General features: G+C 38.8%; 1 long non-coding RNA gene across 1 annotated transcript in view; it reads right to left on the bottom strand.

Moving 5' to 3' along the window:
- Positions 1-2,243: 2,243 nt before the first annotated feature.
- LOC144322026 (uncharacterized) overlaps positions 2,244-27,729 on the bottom strand; it is a 33,621-nt gene continuing 8,135 nt past the window's right edge. Inside the window, exon 3 of the long non-coding RNA XR_013387586.1 lies at positions 2,244-2,320. This is a non-coding gene — a long non-coding RNA (uncharacterized LOC144322026). The remainder of the gene's footprint in view (positions 2,321-27,729) is intronic.

The following is a 27,729-nucleotide window of genomic DNA, read 5'->3' as shown; positions in this document are numbered from 1 at the left end:
TAGTGTTGGAGACTAGAAGGCCGAAATCAAGGTGTTGGCAAGTTTGGTTCCTTCTGAGGCCTCTCTCCTTGGCTTGCAAATGCATCCACAAGCAGAAAATTACTTTTTCTCTTGCTAAAATGGTTTGCTTTTGATGACATAACTTCTAAGGTCATATAATGTTAAAAAATTGGGGAAGAGACATAATGGAGGTGTGTGCACAGGACAAAATCCCTTTTGCCATTTGGTGCTTTATAAGAAAGAGTCTGGTGAATAAACAAAATTTAAAGAAATTTAGAGATTAAAAAAATTTTTAAGTTAGTTTCATTAACATACAATAAGTGCCTCTTGGAGGAGTATTTAGCCCTTTCTGACACAGTAAAAAGTATTTTAAGGAAATCTATACTTAATCTGTTATTTTTGTGTTAAATATGGTGATTTCTTTGGCCTTATTTTTTTTAAGATTTACTTATTTGCAAGAGAAAGAGAGAGAGCATGCACACATGGAGGAGGGGCAGATAGGAAGAGAGAAACCCAAGCAGACTCCACCCTGAGCATGGAGACCCACATGGGGCTCTATCCCACAATCCTGAGATCGCAACCCTAAGATTATACCTGAACCAAAACCAAGAGTCAGACTCTTAACCAACTATGCCACCCAGGTGCCTCAGCCTTACTTTTTAAAAGGGAGGATCTGAGTCACGGAAAGACTGAAAAGGTTAATTAGAAATGACTAAGTGCAGAGATGGGGCAACCAAAAGAGCTGGGCAGGGCTGGCCTCCTGACCACCAGTGGTTGGCTTTCTGTTTGGGGTTGGGTTGGGGGCTGGAGCATCTTTCACCCTCAGAGATAGTGCACAGATTCAATCTATCCTGGAGAACATCAACCAGGGAGGTGTGTCTAAAATGAATTATCAGAGTGAGCAAGTTTCCCAAGGCAGATAATAATAGAAGGTGCAGAGCCAAAGAAGATAAGAATAAGAAATGCACAAGAAGGCAAAGGAACAGCAATTTCAGAGGCTTTAGTTACTGCCTAAAGTTGAGCTTTACATTTTACTAATAGAATGTTGCTTGGTCAGGCTGGATGCCTCGGTCTCTTCCAGGATGGAGCACATGGAAGGAACAAGAAAGTTTAAAACAGGGTTTAGGTCATGTCACAAAACATAGGATATGACTGAGCAAGGGAGCCAGGTGGCTCTCACAATCCCCTCCCCCCCCCCAATTAGCTTCAATTATTTGGGAGAGCTAATTGAGTCAGCAACTTCTAATAAATTTTGAAAAATATTGTTTATGTGGTTTTAAAATGAACTTTGCTGAACAGCTGGTTTACAGGATCAAAGAAGTAAGGATATTGGGATATTTGTTTTTAAAATATACATTTTTTTGCTCTTAAACATCTTTGAATTCTTTTTTCATCATCATCCTTGATATTCTGTGACTTTTAGGCTTTTCAAAGGAACTGACTTCTATTTTGTAAAAGTTGATACTCAAATAAAATACTCTGTAAGAGAAGGTGCTATTTTGTTTTTTTAGTTTACATTCTCAAAGCTTTCCCTGCCCAAATGGGAGTGCCTGCTGCAGTATTCAAAACCTACAATCATTTGGTAAATGACAAAAGGCAAACCGCATCAGTGGGGCATGCCAGAACCTCCCAGGTGTGTGTCAGACACTTTATTTTGGCAAACTGGAACTTGTATATTTCTGTAATAAACAATGTGATTCTGTTCATTTTTCAACCACTTAAAGGGGGGTGGAATTGTGTCCTTTCAAAATTCAAACAAAGGGGCACCTGAGTGGCTCAGTCAGTTAAGTGTTGGACTTCAGCTCTGTCATGAGCTGAAGTTGATTTCAGTTGATTTCAGCTCTGTCATGAGCTCGGGGTCGTGAGATCCAGCCCCTCATCAGGCCTGCACTGAAGAAGCAGGGAGTCAGCTTCTCTCCCTCTCCCCCCCGCCCCACCTCAGGTTCTCTCTCTCTCTCTCAAATAAATTTTTTAAAAATAGACTATTGATTTAAAACATGAGACATAGTTTTCTGTTCCATTAATGTCAAGAATACCCAGAAAGGATTAGCAAACTATAGCTGGAATATGCAAAATTTATAATTTTATGGAATTTTTTCAGAGTTTCTTCTTTCTTCTTTCTTTCTTTCTTTCTTTCTTTCTTCTTTCTTTCTTTCTTCTTTTCTTTCTTTCTTTCTTTCTTCTTTTCTTTCTTTCTTTCTTTCTTTCTTTCTTTCTTTCTTTCTTTCTTTCTTCTTTCTAAGGTCATTCTTTAAAGTATATACTTTTCGCCTCAGGTAGACAAAGAATACTTACATTTGGAAGTTAAACAAGTTTGCTTCTGGAAAAAAAAATAAAGAAGATCTGCTGGGAGACCTGTTTTCTTCTTAACAGGGCCAATTATACACACACAAAAAAAGCCAGAAACACAAAGAAACCACAGCAGTGTAGGAAGGGATTCTTCTAGTACTCTACCTGGAATGAACAGGTCTCCCTGAGGTTATTTTTCACTGGAACTTAGATCCCATTAGGGATAGCTCAGCAGACTAACGTGCTGAGCACAACTCAGGCAGGAATCTCGCTGGCCATAAACCTTTCAGAAATACACATTTAAGCCAGCTTGGGCTAGGAGCCAAGACAATACAGTAATCCACTTGGACAGCTGAGGAGGTAAAGTTGGGTCAGAGCTAAGTAGCCCCAGCTGAAGGCTCGCAGCTCACCTACCACCTGACGGAGCCCAGGCGCAGGGCTCTGCAGCGCAGGTGTCTGGGCGTGGTGCCTGAGGCTTAGCCCCTCAGCCATCGGCTCTGTTACTGTGATTACCTCAGCTCCGATACTTAAGTTTTTTTTTTTTTTTTAAAGACTTTATTTATTTATTCATGAGAGACACACAGAGAGAGGCAGAGACACAGGCAAAGAAAGAAGCAGTTTCCCCGTGGGGACTTGATCCCAGGACCCCAGGATCACGCCCTGAGCCAAAGGCAGACGCTCAACCCCTGAACCGCCCAGGCGCCCCCTGATACTTAAGACTTGCCAAAGTGAATACATTCCCCCAATTCATGCATGGATGCTGAACTGAGCTGCTGAAATAAAATCCTCATTTTTTTAAATCGTAATTTTAATAAAATTTTCTCCCAGGCTTCATTTCATTTATTCAATAAATATCTATTGAGTGCTTCTTACGTGTTAGGGTTTATCTTATAGTTAAGCCAAGCAGAGGAACAAGAGCTGCCAAGGTTTGCCCTTTTGAGTTTCTTTCCAAGTGAGCAAACTCCCAAAGGAGTCAGCAGAATTGATATTTTCTGTGGCAGCTGCCAGCTGTGGGGAAACAAAAGTGTCACAGATTACTGGTGACAGATGGAAGCAATAGCTTGGGTTCAAACAAAATGCAAGTTTATGGACCAACATTATAAAAAGGCCAAATTACTTTAACTAGTTACACAATGTTTTAAGGTGCTGAGTAGTATACAAGTATAATTTAGATAAGCCCTTTGGTGTTGTCAAAATGCTAGTAGATTTGAAAATTAAAACATTGCCATAATGAGATGGGTTAACACCCTCTGTCTACTCTCTACCTTTAGTGTAGTAGCCAGAGTGCTTTCTGCTGCAAGTGACTGAAGCCCAACTCAAAGTCATCCAAGCATATGAGTTTATTGACTTGTGTAACTGGTAAATTCAGGGTAGGACTGGTTTCAGGATGACACATCCAGGGTCTCAGATGAGCTGGTTAGGTTTCTCTCTCAACATTTTTTCCCCTCACTGTTCTGGACCTATTCCCTTCTATACAGGTGGGCTTTCTCAGGGAAATTATCAGACAATATCCCCTAGTTCTCATCTGCCATCACCTCCCTAATGCAAAAAGCCAAACAGCTCTAAATGTAAAGCCCAGAAGGGGTGTTCATTGGTCTGACTTGGGTTGCATGCCTTTGCCTACTAAAACCAGATAAATAGGGTGTTAGGAATGTCTGGAATGTTCTGTGCCCACTGAGCAGGGTCCTGGTTGAGCAGCCCCACCAAAAATCACACGATTGCACTGCTGTGGGGGAGAACCAATTCCCCAAAGAAGAAGAGCTATGCAAACAACGTCAAAAGACATTCTTGAAGAATCCAATCCTAAACTTTGAATCTGCCCTTACTTCTTGGTTCAGCAGTGTTGCATTGAAAGTTTGACTAATATGGTTATATTTCTGGCTTGGTGGTTCTTCAACTTCAACTAGCATCAGAAACATCTGGAAGGCTTGTTGAAATACAGATCGCTGGGACTCACCCCAGAGTTTCTGATTTAGTAGGTCTCTTTCCAAGTGATGCAGATGCTGCTGGTTGGAGGACCGCATTTCAAGAACCACTGTTTTGATTTTTTTTTTTTTAATTGTCAAGGAGCTTCTTTTTTTTTTTTTTTTTTTTTGTCAAGGAGCTTCTTATCCAAATAAATACCACTCCTGGATATATTTGGTAAAAGTTTTCTAATATTCAGGAACATATCATTCTCATGCTGATTAACATTGTGGCCTTGGGCAAGTTATTTAACCACTTTGCCAATTTTTTCTTGTGTAAAATGGAAATAATGGTGCTAACTTCCTATGGTTGTTGCAGAGATTAAATGAATTAATATACATAATATATTACACTACATACGTATACTATATATGTACACTACATTACACTTAGAAGTATGTAGTATATAACACAGAAGTGTTTGCAAGTATTTAAACTGCTCCAAAAAATAGAGGGAAATCATCCAAAGTATTTTATAATGGAATCAAAATACCAGTATCAAAGCCTAAAAAGGATTATGCACACCTATGTCACTGATGAATTAACCAACCATGAAAACCCTAAATAAAATAGTAGCAAACAGAATCTAGCTGTACATTCAAAGAATATAATATCAAAGCCAAGTGGATTTTATTCCAAGAAGGGAAAGATGAAAAAAAAAAAAAAAGCAGGGAAAGATGATTCAACTAAATCTACAAATATAGTTACTATAGAGATAGGTCTGAAGCAAAAAAAAAAAAAAAAAATATATATATATATATGGTCATTTCAAATGCTGGAAGGGTAATCATTACTGACTCCTGATGAAATATTTTAGTAAAGTCAGAATCGATGGGTAGTAGATTTTGTCATTTCTATCTTTGACTATCCAGTGTCAGCATCCCATTATGGAGTACGGAGTTTCGTGCATCTTGGTGGGAAAAAGTGAACCCCTTAAAAAGCCAGTAACTTGTTTTCCTGACCCCCGGGGAACCATAGTGCAAACAGCAGCCAAGCCCGATCAACCAGAGACCCTCATCCAGGACTTTGAGTCAGGAGTGGGTAAAGCAAAGAATCAGAGGTGAGTTAGAACTTAGTCTGCAGGCAGCAGAGATGGTAGGATCTTCAAGGGTGGCAGAGGCATCTCAACCTAGTTTTTTTTTTTTAAGATTTTATTTATTTATTCATGAGAGACACACAGAGACAGAGGCAGAGACACAAGCAGAGGGAGAAGCAGGCTCCATGCAGGGAACCTCATGTGGGACTCCATCCTGGGACTCCAGGATCACACCCTAGGCCAAAGGTAGGTGCCAAACCACTGAGCTACCCAGGGATCCCCTCAATCCAACTAGTTTTGAGGAACAATTTTGGCTGCAATCAAGCTTCCCAGCTTTTTATTTTTTATAAGAGATAAAATTTGAATTTACTTTTAAAAGATCAGTATGATTGTGTCTTACAAAAGCACTAAAAAAGCATTGTAGACAGAGGAAACAGAATGTGTTTTTTTCTGATGACCAAAGGGATAAAAAAAAAAGAGAAACAATGGGTAAATGCTATAGGAAGTCAAAGAAAATTGGCAAAATCATGACTGCCCTATAGAGACTGATGGGTCACTACTTGGTAGAAACATTGCATCAAAGGCTCACATGTTTGGGACACCTGGGTGGCTCAGCGGCTGAGCATTTGCCTTTGGCTCAGGGTGTGATCCCAGGTCCAGTAATCGGGCTTCCCACAGGGAACCTGCTTCTCCCTCTGCCTATATCTCTACCTTTCTCTGTACCTCTCTTTCATGAGTAAGTAAATAAAATCTTAAAAAAAACCTCACATGTTAGATGGATCCTTGTACCAGATGATTTCAGGTGATTTGCAATCCTGAGACTTATTAATGGATGCTTCTCATAGGATATTCAAGGAATAAGCAAAACTCCCAAACTTCAAGGGAATCCCCAATTTCATGATTCCCGGTCTTTCTTGTTTTTAGGTTGGGTTTGGATCTTCAGTCTTCACAGAGATTCCAAGAATGATCAAATAGCCTTGTGAAATTTTCTTCCAGTAAGTTACTCAGATTCTGTTTCTGATGGGAAAGAACCTTGAAACCAAGAATTTTGACCAGTGCAAGATGAATATCTTCTTGACTTGATTTTAAGAGTGTGTATCTTAAGCCAATAGCCAACCTTATATTTAATGGTGAAATACCAAAAACCCCTTAATGCCACCAATATGCAAATGTGATGTCTACGATCATCCACCATAGAAATCTCTGGATTTTTTTTAAATGTTAAGGAGAAGGTGGCAGGCAACAACTTTTATACCACTAAAACCTTGCAAACACAAGTGTGGGCATGGAAAGATGAATGGCGGTAGAAGGTCTAAATGCAGTCAAGGAGAGATTTCCAGAAACCAGGCCAAAGGAGTTGCAGCAGAGGAACATGATAATATGTCTAAAAAATGATAATATGTCTTAACAGATGTTCATTCCCTCTCTCAGCAGTTTACTGCTGGGGATTCAGCCTAAGAAAATAATCAGGGCTGAGAACAAAGATTTGTGTGTAAAGGGCAGAAAATTTGCACCTGGCCACAATAGACGACAAGCAGGCTCTCTTGTAAGTAGGAAACTGCTGTCTTTATTTCTTCCTCTCCTCACTGCCCATCTCCTCCTCTTAACTTTCTTCTCCTCCACCTTTGCCCCCTGCCCCTCCAGTTCTTTTCCTTTTTCCTCCCCTTCCTCCTCTTCTATCTCCACCCCCCCCTCCTTTCCATCTCTAACTTTCTCATACCTTCATAACCTCTTAGTCATAAGAGAGAAGGTCCTGGGCTAGATGAAAGGAGCAGGTTGGGAAAAAAGTAGGCTTAGTACTTCTGAGGACAGATACATTAAAGTATGAGGGAAAAACAAGATCCTAAAGATATTTATAAAGAAAAAGGAAGGGTACTTGGATGGCTCAGGTGGTTAAGCATCTGCCTTTAGCTTAGGTCATGGTCCTGGGGTCTTGGGATAGAGCCCCACATCGTGCTCCCTACTCAGTGGTGAGCCTGCTTCCCCTCCTCCTCTCCCTCCATTTGTGATTTGTGATTACTCTCTCTCTCTCCAATCAATAAAATCTGAAAAGAAAGAAAGAAAGAAAGAAAGAAAGAAAGAAAAGAAAAGAAAGAAAGAAGAGATAACTAGATGATATGAAAGACTAGCCCCTAACTCACTGGATTGAGACTAACTTATATGAATTTATTATGTGATTTTAGCATAAAGCCTTCTGTGCACGTGTTCCCCAGTCGCACTTGGGAATCTTAGGATTTTCAGCACTCTGGACCTTGTTGAGAGGCATCTGGCATATAGCCAGAATTTATTGAATCCTCATTATTTCCTAAAATCTTGTTCTTATGTAAATCACTTGATTTAATTTGCACAACTGCCCAATGAGATAGATGCTATTGTGATCTTGAATAAAAAGATGAGGAGCAGAAGCTTTGAGAAGTAATGAGTGGGATGTGATACCAGGCAGACAGGCACCAGAACCCCCACTCCTAACTACTAAGTGGCAATGTCCCAGTTGGCTAGTAAATCTAGAGGACACTTAAAAACTAGTTATTTGGGTCCAAGAGGCCTCCCATTCTCCTAACTCAGTTTGGTCATACGATATGGGAACCCCTATTCTTTTTGCTGGCTGAACTTCATGGGGATGCATCAAGTCTTTCCACATTTCCTATTATTCTCTCCTGGCTGCCCAGTGTGGTGTACAGAGGTTAAGCTTTAGGAACATATAGACACGAACTTCGCTTACATCCTGGGGACTGGCTGTGTGACTGAGTCTAAAAGGTTGTCCAACTGGGAGTCCAGGTCCTGTGACTGACCAGAACAGGTACTGTTCTTCATTGCTCTTTGAAACATCTTGCAGAACTACCAAGAGTGCAAAAGGGGTCTGTGTTAGTGAGACAGTTTCAGCCATGCAGCCTTGGACAGGATGAGCAATGCCACGTGACAGCAGCAGATGTGAGTAGAGAATTTCTTTGATTATCCAGGTTTCAGCTGGATACCAGACTCCCTCCTTCTGGCTACAATAATAACAGTATGAAGGTTCCCTCTAATCTAGAGCAACTTTTTTAGATATGCATGTCCCCAAGGCAAGAGTGAGAAGTGTGGAGGCTGAGCGTCTGAGTTTTGGCTCCTGCAGAGACACAAACAAGGACCACCCCTTGAAATGAAGAAGCACCCTCAGAGAGTCCTAATCACATTGGGTGTGGGGCTGGAGGACACAGGGGATAGAAACTGAACTTGCCGATCTTCCAAGGATGTGCATGTGGGAGGCATCACTTTCCCCGCAAATTATCAGGTGGGATGCCCCAGTTCCATTTTGAAGAGAACAGAACATTCATATTGTTGCTCTGAAGTTCTGAAATCTTACATTGGGCATTGGTGATGACTTTACAGGTTGTCTCATTAACAACCCACCCAATATTTAAATCTCCTTGCCAAGAGTTGTCCAGCCTATTTCGACAGATCTTGACACTGCAATTCATTATGTTTTGAAGCAACTCCTCTCGTGTTTGGGAAACATTAATAAAATGGTATTTGAAAATTGTGCCAAAATCCGTCTCCCTGTAATGTTCATTCTTCGGTCTGGGTGCTACACTGAGGCAATATGGGCTAAGTCTAGTCAATATTCCATAAAACATCTTTCAAAAATGTAAAGGCAGCCGGCATAAGGGAGATGGCTCCTAAGAAGCCAAACATGTTCAAGTCCATTCCTCCAATTGTTTTTGCGTGACATGTGTCAGGGCCCTCAATGCTCCTGATTTCTCTCCATGAGAACTTGGCAGTTATCTCTTTTCCTTCCAAAATACAACATCCAGAACTAAATGTCATGCTTCTGAAGTAGGAAGCAACTGTCAACTATGCTTTTCTATTAATGCAGACCAAGAGCATACAGACTTTTTTTTTTTTTTGTAGAAACCTCAAAATGGGTGGAAATTGATATAACTGCTGGCTACATTCCCTAAATAATTTTCACATGCGTTGTTTCTAAACCCTGCTTTCACTTTGCTCAAGGCAGCTGCTGTACTCTTGTGACACTCAAATGCCCTCAGGGGTATGTTCCAGCAACAGAAGGAATAGTCCATCCAATATTATTAAATCTGTGTTTCCAGATTCAAGACAATCTCATGCTTTCAATCACGCATCGTATCTTTTTATAAAAGAATGATTTAGTATTTCTTAAAATGCCAGAGAGTATGCCTGATTCCCTAATGTTTTAGCCATTATGCTTTGCTATGCAAATGTGGAAACAACCTAAGGATTATTGGCATTTTTTTTTCAGATAAAATTTAAGCTTAATTTAGAAATATCTTTACTATTCCAGTTCAAAACAATGGATTCTCAGGAAAATGTCCTAGTGTTTGTATTAAGTTTACAGACTAATCTTTCAGACTGTCAGGGAAATTGCTAGTTTTATCATCATAAAGCCCAACTCTTAAAATGTAAAACAATAATTCACTTTATAGTATCTAAGGGTTTGAAAAAAGATTAAAATTAAAGTATGTGATAGTAATGTTTAGAAAACCTTATAGGATTTTTTCAAGCACTAGATTGTTGCCCTTTTATCTAAGTTTAGCTTAGATAAGTACTTAAAATCTCAGAAATCAATGTTACACAAGCAGAGTGTCAGTGCAAGATTAGTGTGCTTGGAACTGCCAGGGCTTCGTATCTGTCTAGCAGAGTAAGTAGAATTTGCCAAGTTCTTTACAAGTATGCGAATTTCTAGGTTTTTTTTCAAAAACAATATTTGGGTCATTTAAAAAAGAATCTTACAAAAAATTCAGCTGAAACTAGTTTATTAGTTCAAAACAAATTACTTCATACTTCATCATACTTTGGAATTGTGCGTATTTTAAATTACATTTGGCCTCCAGTGGTTGGTTCATGGCCTTTTCCCACGTGTATTTTTGGCAAACTTGAAATATTTAATTTTTCTAAAAGCAAAGAAGGGAAATCGATTTCACTTGAAAACTCATTTAAAAAGTACTGAATAGGGATCCCTGGGTGGCTCAGTGGTTTAGTGCCTGCTTTTGGCCCAGGGCATGATCCTGTAATCCCAGAATCGAGTCCCACATCGGGCTTCCTGCATGGGGCCTGCTTTTCCCTCTGCCCGTGTCCCTGCCTCTCTGTGTGTGTGTGTGTCTCTCTCTCATGAATAAATAAATAAAATCTTAAAAAAAAAAGTACTGAATAGAAAAATGAAACTCTTGATATTAATGTACACACCCTACAAAAAGAAAACTGTTTTACTCCCTGGCGTGCAGATAGACAAAGTTACACACAGGACAGGCCCTCCCTCTCCACCTTCCCCAGAGGCCAGGGTTCTGGATGGAATTTCTAGAGGTGGAGACTGCATTTAGTCGGTGTTCTGTGAAGGACGCAGCAGAGCAGTGAATCATCCTCTAGGAGCTGACCTGCCACTGACTTTGGTCCTCCAAACTCAGGCTGAGCACTGATGCCTTTCTCCACCCACTTCTTCCTGTGTGGCCCCTCCCCTCCTCTCTTTTTCTCCAATGGAAATTTAACTTGGTTGGAAGGTGAGAAGGGGTTGGTGGAGAGAAGAGGGCGGGAAACTGTAAATGTGTATTTAAATTTTTCAGCCTTCCCCTAGACCAGTGACTTTATAACTTAAACATGTCAATAATGGAATCCATCCCATAAAGCAAAGAATGACTCATAAGTAGTTCATCTGGGAGAAGCCCTCAGGTGCATGCAAAGAATTACAGTGGGTGCAGGGTGGGTGAGAAGGTGTGAAAGTCACACATAATTAACCTTTGAAGTTCTCTATAACCAAATGACTTTAGAGAGAATAACATTGGGTAACCTTCAATTAATAACAAACTAAAAGTATTTATGGGGGTAATTCCTCTAGGTTCTGCACATTAAGTGAGATGAGAGAAAACCCATAAAAACAAAAACAATGTCCTTAATGAAAATGTGTGCAATTCTTCAGAAAAGTAATGTAGGCTAAGTGTTTTCAATGTTTATCATTATCTTTTTTAAAAAAAGATTTTGTTTTTTTTAAAGATGTTATTTATTTGAAAGAAAGAGCACAAGTTGGGGGAAGTGCAGAGGGAGAAGGAGAAGCAGACTCGCTGAGCAGGGAGCCCCATGTGGGGCTTGATCCTAGGACCCTGGGATCATGACCTGAGCTGAAGGCAGACACTTAACTGACTGAGCCACCCAGGCTTCTAAAGATTTTATTTTTAAGTAACCTCTACATTGAACATGGGGCCAGAACTCATAACCTTGAGATCAAGAACCGCATACTCACCGACTGACCTAGCCAAACACCCAGATTTGTCCTTAATTTCTGTAGTGGAATGAAATTGTTCTTTTCAGGGTTCATCAATAAGCCCATGTTGCCAATCACTTCTCTTCTGTTTTGTGTGTGTGTGGAAAGCATTCAACACAGTTGACCACACTTTCTTTTCTTTTTTCTTTTCCTTTCCTCTCTTCCTCTTTCTTTCTTTCTTCTTTCTTCTTTCTTTCTTTCTTTCTTTCTTTCTTTCTTTCTTTCTTTCTTTCTTTCTTTCTTTCTTTCTTTCTTCTTCTTCTTTCTTTCTCTTTCACCAAAAATTATATATATGTGGTATAAAGACTCAAATGATTCCATAAGGTTTATTTTTAACATTAAATTAAATTTTTTTCAAGGCCAGTCTGTGGGGGGTTGAGGTAATCGGTTGACAGACATTAAGGAGAGCATATGATGTGACGAGCACTGGGTATTATATGCAACTGATGAATTACTGAATGCTACATCTGAAACTAACAATGTACTACATTGGCCAATTGCATTTAAATTTAAAAAAAAATTCTTTTCAATCCCGGCTGTTCCTCCCCTCAACCTTTCACCATACTCATATCGTGCTTCCATTTCCCAGAGCTTTGAACTCTTTTCGCTCATTCTTTTGATATGGAGTTCCAAGTCTCTAACAAATGTGCATAGAACACCACTTCTTGAATTTCCCATTTTAGGTATTATCAATTGATTTCACGCTTTGGGCAATGAGGAATTAATATGGATTTGGTCAGTCTGCCCTCTTTCTTACACATACACATACACACAAACCCCACATGCATTGCACTTGGCAACAAGCATACTTCTCATCCTCTTGATTCCAAAAAAGAGTTGAATTATAAAAGTACTTTTGGGGCACTTGGGTGGCTCAGTTGGCTAAGCATCTGCTTTCAGCTCAGGTCATGATCTCAGGGTCCTGGGATGGAACCTTGCATCTGGCTCCCTGCTCAGTGGGGAGCCTGCTTCTCCCTCTCCCGCTGCCCCTTTCCCTGCTCGCTCTCTTGCTCTTGCTCGCTCTCTCTGTCTGGTAGCCTCCTGAGAAAAAGTATGTGAGTGATCCATCTTTTTTACTGCTGTATGGTCGTCCATTGTGTAAACATATCACAGTTTGTTTTTTTCATTTTACTGTTGAAATGCTTTTGGATTGCTTCCATATGGGAACTGTTATGAATAGTGCTGCCATGAAAATTCTAGTGCATGTTTTTTGGTGATTTATCTAAGAATATTTACTGCGTATATACTTTGGAGTGAAATTTATGGTACAGGAGATGAATGTGTTCAGAGAGAATAGGTATCACCAAAACATTTTCTGGTGTTGTTGGATGGACTTACATGCTCTTGCCAGAATGTCTGAGAATCCAGGTTCCTCTACAATCTTGCCAACACTTGTTGTTTGCTGCGTTGTTAAAATTAGCCTTTTTTGAGGGTTTGTAATGGTATCTTACAATGGTCTGAATTTTCATTTCCCTGGCTACTAATAAAGTTGAATGCCTTTTCACATCCTCCTATGTGATGTCACTGTTTAAATCATGTCTCTACACTTGATAAGATGAGCACTGGCTGTTATACTATATGTTGGCAAATTGAATTCAAATTTTTTAAAAATGTCCCTACTTTTTCTATTAGGATTGTCCTTTTCCTATTGGATTATGTTATTATAGATATAAGTCCTTTATCAGATACATGTTTACTGGATATCTTCTTACTCTGTCAGTTGCTTTCATCATCTCTTAATGGTATCTTTTGCTAAACTAAAATTTCAGATGTTAATACAGTCCATTGTATATATTTTTTCTTTTATGGTTAGTGTATTTTATGTCCTTTTTAAGAAATCTTGCCTTCTAAAGATCAAGAAGATATTCTCATATGTTTTCTTCTAAAAGCTTTATTGTTTTACCTTTCATCTGGAATTGCATCTGGAAAAAATTTTCTGCACATGTTGAAATATTTCAGTATGGTGAAGGACTCTAACACATTGTCCTGCTGGCTCAAGCTTGCATATCCAGTATCAATCCAAATCAACTGTGAGATATCTTAGTTACAGACTGCTGAATTTGATTTGCAAATATTTTGCTTGGAATTTTTATTATCTTTATGTTAACGAGTGAGGTTAAATTGCATTTTTCTCTTATACTTCTTTTGGTGTCAATGTTATATCAGTTCATTAAAATGATTTGGGAAGGGTTTATTCTTTTTCTATGCTCGATGAGATTACAATTAACTGGCACTTGAATTTTTGGTAAAACTTGCTTGTCAAATTATGTGGACCAAGTTGTTAGGTTTATTTTGCAAGGAAAGCTTTTAAACCTATTCAATTTATTTAATAGTTAGAAGACTGTATGGTTTCTCTGTTTCATCTTGGACTATTTTATTAAATCATACTTTACATAAATTTGTCTATTTCATGAAAGTTTTCAAATATATTACACTAATATTGTCCCTAATTTTTCCTTTCTTATTAATCTGTCCTGTCCTGCATCTACACTGTTGTCTCCCTTTTCGTAGGATTGTGTCTTCCTTTTTTCTTGATCTAACTTGTAGATGGTAGTCAACTTTTTGTTCTGTCCAAAGAATCATCTTTGAGATTTAACTTTTAAGCTTAGAAAATTATTAGTTTTAAAAATATTGCAATAAAATTTGTATGTGTTTCAGAGATTGTGATTTTTTTGGATAGTTTTGTGTTTTATTTTGTGGCCTGCCACATAAACAAATCTTTAAAATGTTCCATATGAGCTCAACAAGAATGTATCTGATTATATATCCATTAGATCTGGCTTGTTGATCATATTGTTTAAATCTTTAATACCTCGATGATTTTTTCCACTTAAAGGATCGTTCATGAGAGATATATGAAAACCTCCTTCTTAGATAGGGAATTAGCTAATTTCCTCTCAAAGTGCTAATAAATTCTGCTTTCTATATTTGTTGCTATGTTAGTAAATGGATAAAAGTTTAGAAGTATTTATCTTCTATCTGAATTGAGCCTTATAATAATATGTAGTGATCTTTTTAACTCTAATAATGCTTTTTTCCTAATAGCTTATTACTACAACCTGATATTATAGCCTTCTCTCTTTTAATATTATTTATGTGTATTTTTCCATGTTTGAAATGCATGGTACTTTAAATGTCTTTTTTGGGGGGGGATCTTTTTTTTTAAAGATTGATTGAGTGATTGATTGATTGGCAGAGACAGAAGCAGAGGGAGAAGCAGGCTCCATGCAGAAAGCCCGAGGTGGGACTTGATCCCAGGTCTCCAGGATCACACCCTGGGCTGTAGACAGCGCTAAACCGCTGAGCCACCCGGGCTGCCCTAAATCATGTCTTTTATTGGAAAAAAACTTTTTGGCTGGCTGGCTGGTATGTCAGTAGAACATGTGACTCTTGATATCAGGGTTGTGAGTTTAAGGTCCACAATGTGGGTAGAGTTTACTGTAATTAAAAAATTAAAATAAATAAATAAATATATATATATATATGAAACATTTCTTTTTGTTTTTTACCTGTTTTGTTTGTTATGTTTTGAGTGAGAGAGCATGCATGTGCTCATGTGTGGATGTGTTCACAAGCAGTAGGGGAGGGGCAGAGGGAGTGATAGAATCCTGAGCTCCATGCCCAGGACTCAGTCTCACAACCCTGAGATCATGACCTAAGTTGAAATCAAGAGTCACACACTTAATGAACTGAGCTACCCAGGCACCCCTGGTTTTTAACAGTATTATTGAGATGTAATTTATATACCATAAAGGCCACCCACTTAATACAATTCAGTGGTTTTCACAGAGTTGTGACATCATCACCACAATATAATACTGGAACATTTTGTCACTCCAAAAAGGCCATACCCATCAGCAGTCACTTCACCTTTTCTGCCTGTCCCTTCTCCCTCTCACAGCCCCTGGTAATAATTAATCTACTTTCTTTCTCTATGAATTTGACTATTTCAGGCATCTCACATATATGAAATCATATGGTGTTTGTCCTCTGGGGTCTGACTCATTTCACTTAGCATAATGTTTTCAAGGCTCATCCATGCTGTAGTACTTCAGTCATTTCCACTGATGAATATTTTATTGCCTGCACATTCCACATTTGTTTATCCATCATCAGGTGATGGACATTTGAGTTATTCCCTTTTTTTAGCTATGATGAATAATGCCATTATGAACATTCATGAACAAGTTTTATATGTACACATGTGCTTTCCATATGTGTGTTTCTTTTGGGTAGATGCCTAGGAAAGGGACTGCTGAATCTTGAAGGAAGTATATGTTTAGCATTTTGAAGAATGGATGAACTGTTCTCTAAGCAGCTTACATCATTTTACAGTCCCACCAACAATGTATAAGGATTTTAATTTCTCTACTTCTTCAACAATACTTGTAATGATTCATCTTTGTGACTATAATCATTCAATTATAATTGTGTCACCTAATACAAACAAGGGCTGCCATATGCAATACCACAGGCTAAATGGTTTAAATACCAGAAATATTTCTCATAGTTGTAGAGAATGAGAAGTCCAAGATAAAAATGCTGGCCAATTTTTTTCCTGGTGAGACTTTATTTCTGGCTTGTAGGTGGGCACCATCTTGCTGTGTGATCACAATACTTCTTCATGTGTGTGAAGAGAGACTGCTATGGTCTTTCCCTTTCTTAAAAGAACACTAATCCTACTGAATTTAAGGCCCTGCCCTTATGACTTCATTTAACTTAATTCATCTATAAAGGCTCTGTCTCCAAATACAGTCTCATAAGAGGTTAGGGCTTATGAATGAAAGAATGAACATATGAATTTGGGAAGGATGCAAGCATTTAGTCTGTAACATAGAAAATATAGAGTAGTATCTCATTGTGGGCTTGATTTTCATTTGCCTGATCATAATTACTTGAGCATCTTACGTGTTTTATTATTCATTCATGTATCTTTTTTGGAGAAATGTTGATTCAAATCTTTTGTCCATTTTTAAAATCAGATTTCTGTCTTTTTATAACTGAATTGTGAGACTTTTAAAACATATTCTGGATATAATTCCTTTATCAGATATATGATTTGCTAAACCATATATTTCCAAAGTAAACATTTTAAATTATAAAAGTCACAAAATATGGGCACACCTGCTAGCCCCATCAGTGGAGCATGCAACCCTTGATCTCAGGGATGTAAGCTTGAGCCCCATGTTGGGTATAGAGATTACTAAATAAAATTTTGTTTTAAGTCATGAAAAATGCCAACTTAACAAAATACTAAAACTATCAAAAAAGTAGGACGCGGGGATCCCTGGGTGGCTCAGCAGTTTAGTGCCTGCCTTTGGCCCAGGGCGCAATCCTGGGGTCCCGGGATCGGGTCCCGCGTCGGGCTCCCTGCATGGAGCCTGCTTCTCCCTCCTCCTGTGTCTCTGCCTCTGTGTGTGTGTGTGTCTATCATAAACAAAATTTTTAAAAATCTTTAAAAAAAAAGGACACCTAATAAATAAATACATAAACAAACAAACAAACAAACAAATAAGTAAATAAATAAAGTAGGACGCCTGGGTGGCTCAGTGGTTGACCACCTGCCTTCAGCTCAGGGCATGATCACAGGGTTCCAGAATCAAGTCCCCCATCAGGTTCCCCACAGGGAGCCTGCTTCTCCCTCTGCCTGTGTCTCTGCCTCTCTCTCTCTCTCTCTGTATCTCTCATGAATAAATAAATAAAATCTTTAAAAAGGAAAAAGTGTTATCAAAAGAGCAAAGAAAACAAATTACATCACAAAAGAATTTTTCGATTACAGAAAGAAAAAATATAAAAGAAAATGACATAAAAAAAGTATCTCTCATGAATAAATAAATAAAATCTTTAAAAAGGAAAAAGTGTTATCAAAAGAGCAAAGAAAACAAATTACATCACAAAAGAATTTTTCGATTACAGAAAGAAAAAATATAAAAGAAAATGACATAAAAAAATAAAATATGCCTGTCACGTCAAAAAAATGAAAATATGCCAAGATGCCTGGGTGGCTCAGTGGTTGAGCATCTGCCTTTGGCTCAGGTCATGATCCCGGGGTCCAGAATCGAGTCACACATCGGGCTCCCTGCAGGGAGTCTGCTTCTCCCTCTGCCTGTGTCTATGCCTCTCTCTCTCTGTATCTCTCATGAATAAATAAATAAAATCTTTTTTTAAAAATGAAAATATGCTTACACACCTTTTGCAAATCAACAGATTTTCAGATTACATCACAAAGCAAAACCCAAACTGCAGAATGTAAGAGAAACACAACTAAAACAAAGCAATTCACAAAGGTTGAAGATAAAGAATGGGCAAAAGTAATCTAGGCAAATGCGAAGTAAAAGAAAGCAAGAATTGCAATCTTAGTATCATAGATTAGGAATTTATGACAAAAACACATGAAATGAGATCAAGTGGGTCTACTGACAATATTAGTTGATGCAATTTACAATGACGATATAACATCTATTTGGTAGATATGCACCAAAAGCATGGTGGCAATAGTCAAAGAGCAGATACTACAGGAGATGTAGACAGAATTAGACACATCTACCTTAGGAGACTTTCATTGCATCTCTAGGTTCAAAGCTGATCAAACAGATTTTTTTTAAAAGGATGTGAGGGGCAGCCTGGGTGGTTCAGCGGTTTAGCACCGCCTTCAGTCCAGAGCCTGATCCTGGAGACCCGGAATCGAGTCCCACATCGGGCTCCCTGCATGGAGCCTGCTTCTCCCTCTGCCTGTGTCTCTGCCTCCCTCCCCACCCCCCTCTGTGTCTCTCATGAATAAATAAATAAAATCTTAAAAAAAAAAAAAACGGATGTGAGGATGTAAATAACATAAGGTAGAACTGGTCAATGTATCACATTTCTTTGGATATAAGATGCCATCGGTAGTAAAGCATAACATGTTTTATATAGCGCTGAGAATAAATACTATCAAAGTATGACACAATGCCTCAATTGTAGCCCTGCAAAATACATGAGTAAGTCTCACTATCCTCTGCTCAGTGTAAAATTTATTTCCTCTCTTCTGAGGGATTTGGCAATTTCTCTGTTTGGTGTACAATAACTATACTCCTGTACATATCTCAGGAACAAAACACCACACAGATCCATCTACTCATAGTTACTGTTCTTTATTGTTTTAAGGTTATTCAAGGTCTTTGGTTGTTTTTATAAGAAAATGTAGAATTATAGTAATTCTTCCATCAATATTTGCTTTACTAATATCACATTTATACCTATCTGCTTTATTTCCAAGCTTTACTCTGTGCCCAGTAACTTTTAGTTTTAGTGCCAAAACATACTATAATCTTATCATCCGCATTCAAAATGGTAATTAAACCCAACATGTACAGAGCCAGCAATGCAAACATAACTGAGTTGAAGAGTCAATGACATAAACAGCTGGGACCCAGTGTGTCCATGTGCCAGCAATAACAACCACACTACAAGTGCCATCTGGCCAAAAGTAATTACAAGATGCCAAAATTGAAAGATGAATCTCAATCAGGGATTTTAAAATCTAAAGTAAGACACTATGACTTAGATTCAATAAAATATGGTGCATTTTACTCCGTCAGAGCTGGTAATACATCTGCATTTCAAGTGCCCATTGAAACCTCACCATATACGTGTCCACAAAAAAACCCAAACAGATTTCAAACAGTAGAAATAATACAGGTCACATTCTTTAATCACAATGTAAGTGGCAGCCCGGTGACTCAGCAGTTTAGCGCCTGCCTTCAACCCGGGGTGTGATCCTGGGGACCCAGGATCTAGTCCCACGTTGGGCTCCCTGTGTGGAGCCTGCTTCTCTCTCTGCCTGTGTCTCTAACTCTCTCTCTCTCTTTCTCTTTCTGTGTATGTCTCTCATGAAAATAAAATCTTTAAAAAGAAAATCACAATGTAAGAAAGCTAAACTTAACATTATCACATAATAAAGGCCTTCTACCCAAACATGTAAAGAAAACAAATTCTCTTATATTTTGGATCCAGAGGGATATGCTGAAATACTAGGCAACAACGCATGTTCTGGAATTGTGAATAAGTCAAAATCATCAGTTTTTGACTTTGTCAAATAAATATTTAAATTTAGGGATTACCAGTCAGAAAAATCAATGGCATATACACTCTCTAAAACAGTACAAGAGAAAGAAGCAATAAGGACCAATGTCAAAGAACTTACTATGTTTCCTTCTACTGGGTTTTATGGTTTCAGGTCTTAGGTTTGAGTCTTTAATCCAGTTTGAGTTTATTTTTGTGTATGGTGTACTTTAGGAGTCTAGTTTCATTCTTCTGTACGTGGCTGTCCAATTTTCCCACCCCATCTATTGAACAGACTGTCCTTTCCCCATTATATATTCTTGGCTCCTTTGTCATAGATTAATTGGCCATATAAGGGTAGGTTTATTTCTGGGCTCTCTATTCTGTTCCACTGATAGATGGGTCTGTTTGGTTTTTTGTGTTGTTGTTGTTGTTGTTTTTTGCCAATACCACTGTTTTGTTCCCAGATTGGATTAAGTCCCACCCTAAGGGCCTCATTTTAACTTAATTGCCCCTGTAAAGGTTCTGTCTCCAAATGCAGTCACATTCTGGGGTCCTGGGCATCAGAGCTTCAATACATGAATTTTGAGGGGGCACAATTCAGCCTGGAACAAAATTTAAAATAAAATATTATGTGGAGACAAAACATAAGAGACTCATAGGAAACAAACTGAGGGTTGCTGGAGGGGAAGTGGGTGAGGGGATGGGATAACTGGGTGATGGACATTAAGGAGGGCACCTGATAAAAGGAGCACTAGGTGCTATGTGCAACCAACAAATCATTGAACTCTATGTCTGAAACTAATGATACTGTATTTGTTCATTGAATTTAGATAAAATAAGATTTTAAAATACTATGTAATTTTTCAGGATTTCTGTGTGCAAACTATAGGGCATGGCTACATTATCACAGTGCTTCCCCAACTTTAGACACACTTCTGAATGCCCTAGGGATATTATAAAAAATGCAGATTGTGAATCAGTAGTTCTCAGAGGGTTTTGGATTCTGTAATACTAACCAGCTCCAAGCAAGGCTGATGCTCCACCAAATGGACCACATTTTGGGTAGTAATGAAGCACAACAAGATATGAAATAGTCAGATCCTTGCACCTCCTTGTAATCAAGAGGTTTGGATTTGAGAAATAACAGGATCCAAAGATATTCCACACAAGAAAAACAGAAAAATGAAACAGCAGGGGAACAAATGTGATTTATATCTGTAGATGCTAAGAGAAAGAAATTTAAATGAAGTAAGGATAACATGCCAAGACAACATACTGCCTTTGTGGAGAAAATGAGGAGGTATCATATCCTCCCCGCCAAGTGAATAAGTGATTAGTTTTAATATACCCCACCAGTGCTGTCAGATTTCCCAAACTGCAAGTGTGCCAAACAGTTTTTCATGCCACTGCATAATTTCAACACCACTACAGGTAACACAATGGGATGCCCACCATGTATCATCAGTAATACCAAATACAATGTTTTTAAAAAGGGAAATGATTCAATCAGCCCTAATAGCCCCCTTTCCAGTTTATTTACTGCCAATTTTTTAATTGGCATACATCATACATCACATAAGGAAGAAGCTCAGATTTAGTAAGTTATTCAAGGACTGTCTTTAACTCCTTTGGGTTTCCTTATCCATACCACCTACCTCTAAATTAACAGGGCTTTTTTTTTTTTTTTTGTAACTTCCTGTAAAACAACAACAATAAACTCATTATTAAAATCTAACAAATTATCAATGATGTATATTTGTAGTGGGTTAATCCTGGTGGAACACTGTACAAACTGAGGGTAGTTCTTTCTTGTGCAAGACATTTCCACACCCTATAGGTGGTTTAACAGTCCTGGGTTCCGCTCGTTAAATATATGAGTGTCCAGCCTCCAATCCTTATTAGAGGTAAAAGGATCCCTAACAATAACTAAAACACACTTTAAGGGGCACCTGGGTGGCTCAGTCAGTTGGGCATCTGCCTTTGGCTCAAGTCATGATCCTCGGGTCCTGGGATTGAGCCCCGAGTTGGGCTCCCTGCTCAGTCGGGAAAGGAACCTGCTTCTGTCTCTGCCCCTCCCTCCTGCTCTGCTTTCTCTTGCTATCTTTCAAATAAATAAATAAAATATTTTAAAAATAAAAATAAATAATAAAATACACTTTAGGATGTTGACCATCACTGCATAGATCATCAACTAGACTAGACTAAACTTTACACCTTGAAGATTTAATGCAACTTGCAAATGCCTGACTTAAAACCAAGATAGTAAAGATACCGAAACAGAAAAAGCTTCACAACTGTTTTATAATCCAAAAGTTTCCTACAGAAAGGTCAAGCCCTAGAAAAATCTGACATGTTCACTCAGGATTTGTCACTGAAAATCTCAGGTAGTTAGATAGCCAGTGAGCTCTGAAAGTTCTTCCTCCCTTACTAACTGGAAATTCAAGAACAACCACTTCTATTCTTTTTATATCCTGTTTTACCCAAGAACGCGCCTCTTTCACTCTCTGTTCAAAACACAACATACTTGAAGACACTCTGTTTACATTCACTTACATTCACCCCACCTGCAAGACTTTGTAGCCTATCTTACGGAAGACCGGGTCCTATTCCATATCATAATGTTCATGCTTAATTACCCTTCCCTGAATGAGGTGACTTCAGGGGACCATCTGTTCAGAAAATAACTGGATAAACACTTGAGAGAAAATATGTGAAAGGGTCATTAATATGGTAAGCTAAACAACAATAAGAACTACACACCCATATTTGGTTCATTTGCAAGATCTCATCAGGCACCCCTTTTAACATAGCATCTGTATAAAATTAGGCAATGCGCATATCAGGCCCTGTAATTTGTAAAGCTAGAATCTCATCAACAAATTGGTAAACTCTGGCTAATTTATCCCTGAGATCAAAATCTAGATGGATTAGTAGCACCAATAAATTAACTCTTCACAGCCTTAGTAAATTATGAAAAAAATACTCTTATTAACAATAATTCCTAGATTCACAAGATGCTCTTTTAATATAAGTCAAAGCCATGTGTTTTTGCAATGTTTGCCACCAATAGGTTTCAGTTTACTCCAGACATTAAAGCAAATGGGTCATATTGTAATTGTTGCTTATATCTGATTGTAAGATATCTACCAGTGCACTGTATATGTAGAATAAAATCTGGGGGGCTAAACCACAATACACTGACAGAGCTTGTCTCTAGAAGCTGGGATTAAATGTAATCTTTACTTTGTTCTTTATATTTTGCTGGTTTTTTTTTTTTTTTAAGGTTTTATTGGGACGCCTGAATAGCTCAGGTTGTGATCCCAGAATCCAGGATCAGTCCCACATCGGGCTCCCTGCAGGGAGCCTGCTTCTCCCTCTGCCTATGTGTCTGCCTCTCTCTCTCTGTCTCTCATGAATAAATAAATCTTTAAAAAATTTAAAAAATAAAATAATAAAATAAAAAGGTTTTATTTATTAGAAAGAGAGCGTGTAAGCACACTGTGCATGAATTGGGGGAGGGGCAGAAGGAGAGGGAGAAGCAGACTCTGTTGAGCAGGGAGCCTGACTTGGGGCTCCAACCCAGGACCCTAAGATCATGACCTAAGCAGAAGGCAGATGCTTAACTGAGTCGCCCAGGTGCCCCTCTTTTTTTTTTTTTTTTTTTTTAGATTTTTAAAATCTATTTACTCATGAGAGACACAGAGAGGGGCAGAGATAACAGGCAGAGGGAGAAGCAGGCTCCATATAGGGGGCCCGATGTGGGCTCGATCTGGGGACCCAGGGATCACGCACTAAGCCAAAGGCAGCCGCTCAACCACTGAGCCACTCAGGCATCCCCTTCTTCTTTTTTTTTTTTTTTTTTTGGTGGGTGGGGGCAGTGGAGGGAGGGGGAGAGGAAGAGGGAGACAGAATCTTAAGCAGGCTCCACTCCCAGAAGGAGCCTGAAAGGGAGCGCAGTCTCACCACCCTGAGATCAAGACCTGAGCTGAAACCAAGAATCCCACACTTAACCCACTAAGCCACCCAGGTGCCCCTTGATGGGTTCTTTTCTAAAATTTGTTCAGTAACTATGTTTTACTTTTATAACCAGATATAAATGAATGAGAGTTATTTTTTAAAACATAATGCATGACTTGCAGAATGTTGACCAAAACTTGTTTGAAAATGTCTTACTGCATGGAAATGAATGAAGCGCAGAGAAGACAATGCTTTGGAAAGATTAAAACCACAAACCATGGCAAGCATTACCAGGGAAAATGAAGGTTTTAGATGTCAGGCAAATAAAATATCTGGCAATGAACATGATAATGTAGTCTATAAACAAAAACTTTACTATGAAGAATTAAGTTTAAAGCAAATTTCCTTTTATTTCAAAACACTCTGTCATGTGAGTACTTAATTATTTTTTTAAAGATTTTATTTATTTGAGAGAGAGAAAGAAGGAGAGCATGATCGTGTGTGTGTGTGTGTGTGTGTGTGTGTGTGTGTGCCCGCTCACGCACGCACAGAGGAAGAATACTGCTGTGCGAGGAGCCCGATTCAGGGCTCCATGGGGGCGGAAAGAACTTCAGCATCATGATCTGAGTCGGAGGCAGATGCTTAACTAACTGAGCCACCCAGGTGCCCCCAAGAGAGTACTTTAAATCTCTGTTTAAAAACTTTTTTTAGAGGGCAGCCCGGGTGTCTCAGTGGTTTGGTGCCTGCCTTGGCCCAGGGTGTGATCCTGGAGACCCAGGATTGAGTCCCACATCAGGCTCCCTGCATGGAGCCTGCTTCTCCCTCTGCCTGTGTCTCTGCCTCTCTCTCTCTCTCTCTCTGTGTCTGTCATGAATAAATAAATAAAATATGAAAAAAAAAAAAAAAAACCTTTTCAGAGCTCCCTGCACTTTGCTCAGGGTCAGGACATCCAGGGAGGAAAAGACGTCTGACATGAACCAGGAGGGGAGCCCTCACCAGACACCCTACCTGCCAGCAACTCCATCCTGCACTTCCCTGCCTCCAGACTGTGCGAAACACATCCTTCACGTTTATCAGCCACCCACCCAGTCTAGGCTACTCTGTCCTAGTGGTCCCAACAGACTAAGACAGCAAGGGTGAAGTTTCTCTATTTAGCTCCTTTCCTAAGGAATTTTTTTTTTTTTGCAGAAATTGTCAAAGTTAGGGCTTGTGGTGGCCAAAGCTCAAGATCATGGGGTCTCAGTAGCCTCAGAGGTCTGCTCCCTTTATAACACGCACAGGAGGGCACAGCTAGACACTCCTCTAGCAGGGGTTCTCCAAGTGTGATCTGGAGATGCCTGGGGTTCCTGGACACCCTGTGAGGAGGGGCTGTGAGGTCAAAACTATTTGCAACACAATTATCTGGCCATTTTTGTTTCTGTTCTTACACTAGTGTACAATGGAATGTACTGAAAACTCCGTGACAGGTAATATCACAGCAGAGAGAAAGCAGGAGCAGCTGGGAGACTCCACCTGCCTTCAGTTAAACAAGATATGAATGATGCACAGAGTCTGTCGCTCGTTAAATAATTTTTTTGTTTTGGGAAATAGAGTTATTTTCCTTAACTCTAATGTTTTTAAACATCATGTGTGCATGTGAGCCTATTATTAATTAATCTTTCATTTTGAGGGGCGCCTGGGTACCTCAGTTGGTTGAGTGATCAACTCTTGGCTTCAGTGCCAGTTGTGATCTGCTGTGTCAGGGGATCAAGCCCTGTGTGGGGCTCCCCACTCAGAGGGAGTCTGCTTGGGTTTCTCTCTCTCCTTCTTCCCTTCACCTTCCGCCCACTCATATGCTCCCTCTCTTTGAAATAAAAAAAAATTGTTCATTTTGTTTTTAATCTCTAGTATAATATCAATAGAACCCACATAAAAACTCTCTTAAGGTCTTCAGTAGTTTTTAAGAACGTAAAGGGTTCTATCTCTTATGTTGTTGGTGGGAATGCAAACTGGTGCAGCCACTCTGAAAAACAGTTTGGAGAGTCCTGAAAAAATTAAACATAGAACTACCCTATGATCCAGCAATTACACTACTAGGTATTTATCCAAAGGATACAAAAATACTAATCCAAAGAGATATGTGCACCCTTATGTTTATAGCAGTATTATTTACAACAGCCAAATTAGATGTCCACCAACTGATGAATGGATAAAGAGGTGCTATACATACACAATGAAATGTTAGCTGCAAAAAAGAATGAAATCTTGGCATTCACAATGATGTGAATAGAGCTAGAAAGTATTATGCTAAGAAATAAGTCAGAGAAAAAAAAAAGAAATAAGTCAGAGAAAGACAAATATCATATGATTTCACTCATATGGGGAATTTAAGAAACAAAATAAATATAGGGGGGAGGAAAACCAAGAAACAAACTCTTACCTCTAGAGAAGAAACTATTACCAGAGAGGAGGTAGGCAGGGGGATGGGTGAAATAAGTGATGGGCATTAAGGGGTGCACTTGTGAAGAGCACCAGTACTGTGTGTAAGCGCTGAATCACTAAACTGTACATCTGAAACGAATATTACATATATGTTAAATAACTGAAATTTGAATAAAAAACTTGAAATAAACAAACAAAAGAATGTAAAGAGTTCTAAAGACCAAAAAGCTTGAGAAGCACCATTTAATATAGTATAATCGATCTAAACTCAGAAAGCACAGAGGACTTGATATATAAACATAACTATTATTAGAAATGGGCTTCAGGAAGTGTTTTGTTTTATTCATGGAAAAAACAGACCAGTAGAACATGAACACACATTTCTGCAGCCTCAACTCGCCCAAATTAATTAATAAAATAATTTAGTAGGATATCTATATGCCAATACATGGGACTCTGTCACCAAATAAAAAGCATATGATGTGATCCTGAAGTCCCGGGATCGAGTCCCACATCAGGCTCCCTGCATGGAGCCTGCTTCTCCCTCTGCCTGTATTTCTGCCCCCCACCCCATCTCTCATGAATAAATAAACAAAATCTTAAAAAAAAAAAAAAAAGCATATGATGTGGCTTCACTCTGACAAATACTGGGAAACACTAACTTGTTTTGTCATTTTGTTGTGGTGTTACAGAGCTACAATCATTAGCCCAAACTATCATCTATGAAATGCTTGTGTACAGGTAATTACAATGAGAGAATGTCAAGTATGGACCAATACAGCCAGTGGTGTGTGAACACTCAGAGATCTGATGATCCACCAGCTATATCAAGCCAAAGGAAAATTCTCATTTGAACAGGTACTGGTTTTCTTTCCTTTTTTTTTTTTTTAAATGATACAATTTAGGGGGATGCCTGGGTGGCTCAGTGGTTTGGCACCTGCCTCCGGCCCAAGGTGTGATCCTGGAGTCCCGGGATCAAGTCCCACATCAGGCTCCCTACATGGAGCCTGCTTCTGTCTCTACCTATGTCTCTGCCTCTCTCTTTCTCTCGGTGTCTCTCATGAATAAATAAATAAAACCTTAAAAAATGATACAATTTAGGGAGAAGACACAGTTAATATATGTATTTAGATACATGAATTTTTGACATTTTCATTACGAAGATTTTTAAGTACAACAGACAAGAGTATAGTACATTACACCTTGTGTGTCCATCCTCTGCTTCAATAGCTACTAACATTTTATCAATGTTGTCTCATCTATCCATCACCCCACAAACCCACTTTTTAGCTGTAGTATTTATTTTTTTTTAAATATTTTATTTATTTATTCATGAGAGACACAGAGAGAGAGACAGAAACACAGGCAGAGGGAGAAGCAGGCTCCATGCAGGGAGCCTGACGTGGGACTCGATCCCGGGTCTCCAGGATCATGCCCTGGGCTGAAGGCAGATGTCCAACCACTGAGCCACCCGGGCGTCCCTAGCTGCAGTATATAAAACAATTCTCAGTTGGGCATAGGAAATATAGTCAATGATACCATAATAATATTGTATGGTGACAGATGGTAACTACACTAATCATGGTGAGCATTTTCTAAGGTATAATAAACTTCTAATCCCTATGTTGTACACTTCAAACTAACATAATTTATGTCAACTATACTTCAATTTTAAAAATGTCAGACGTTATATTATTTACTCATAAATAATTCAACGTGACTTGGTAATAAAGACTTTTAAACTTTTATC

Source organism: Canis aureus, chromosome 10, assembly GCF_053574225.1.
Source record: "Canis aureus isolate CA01 chromosome 10, VMU_Caureus_v.1.0, whole genome shotgun sequence".
Lineage (NCBI taxonomy): Eukaryota > Metazoa > Chordata > Mammalia > Carnivora > Canidae > Canis > Canis aureus.
Note: the sequence above shows the minus strand (reverse complement) of the source record. Positions and strands in the feature narration are given on the sequence as shown.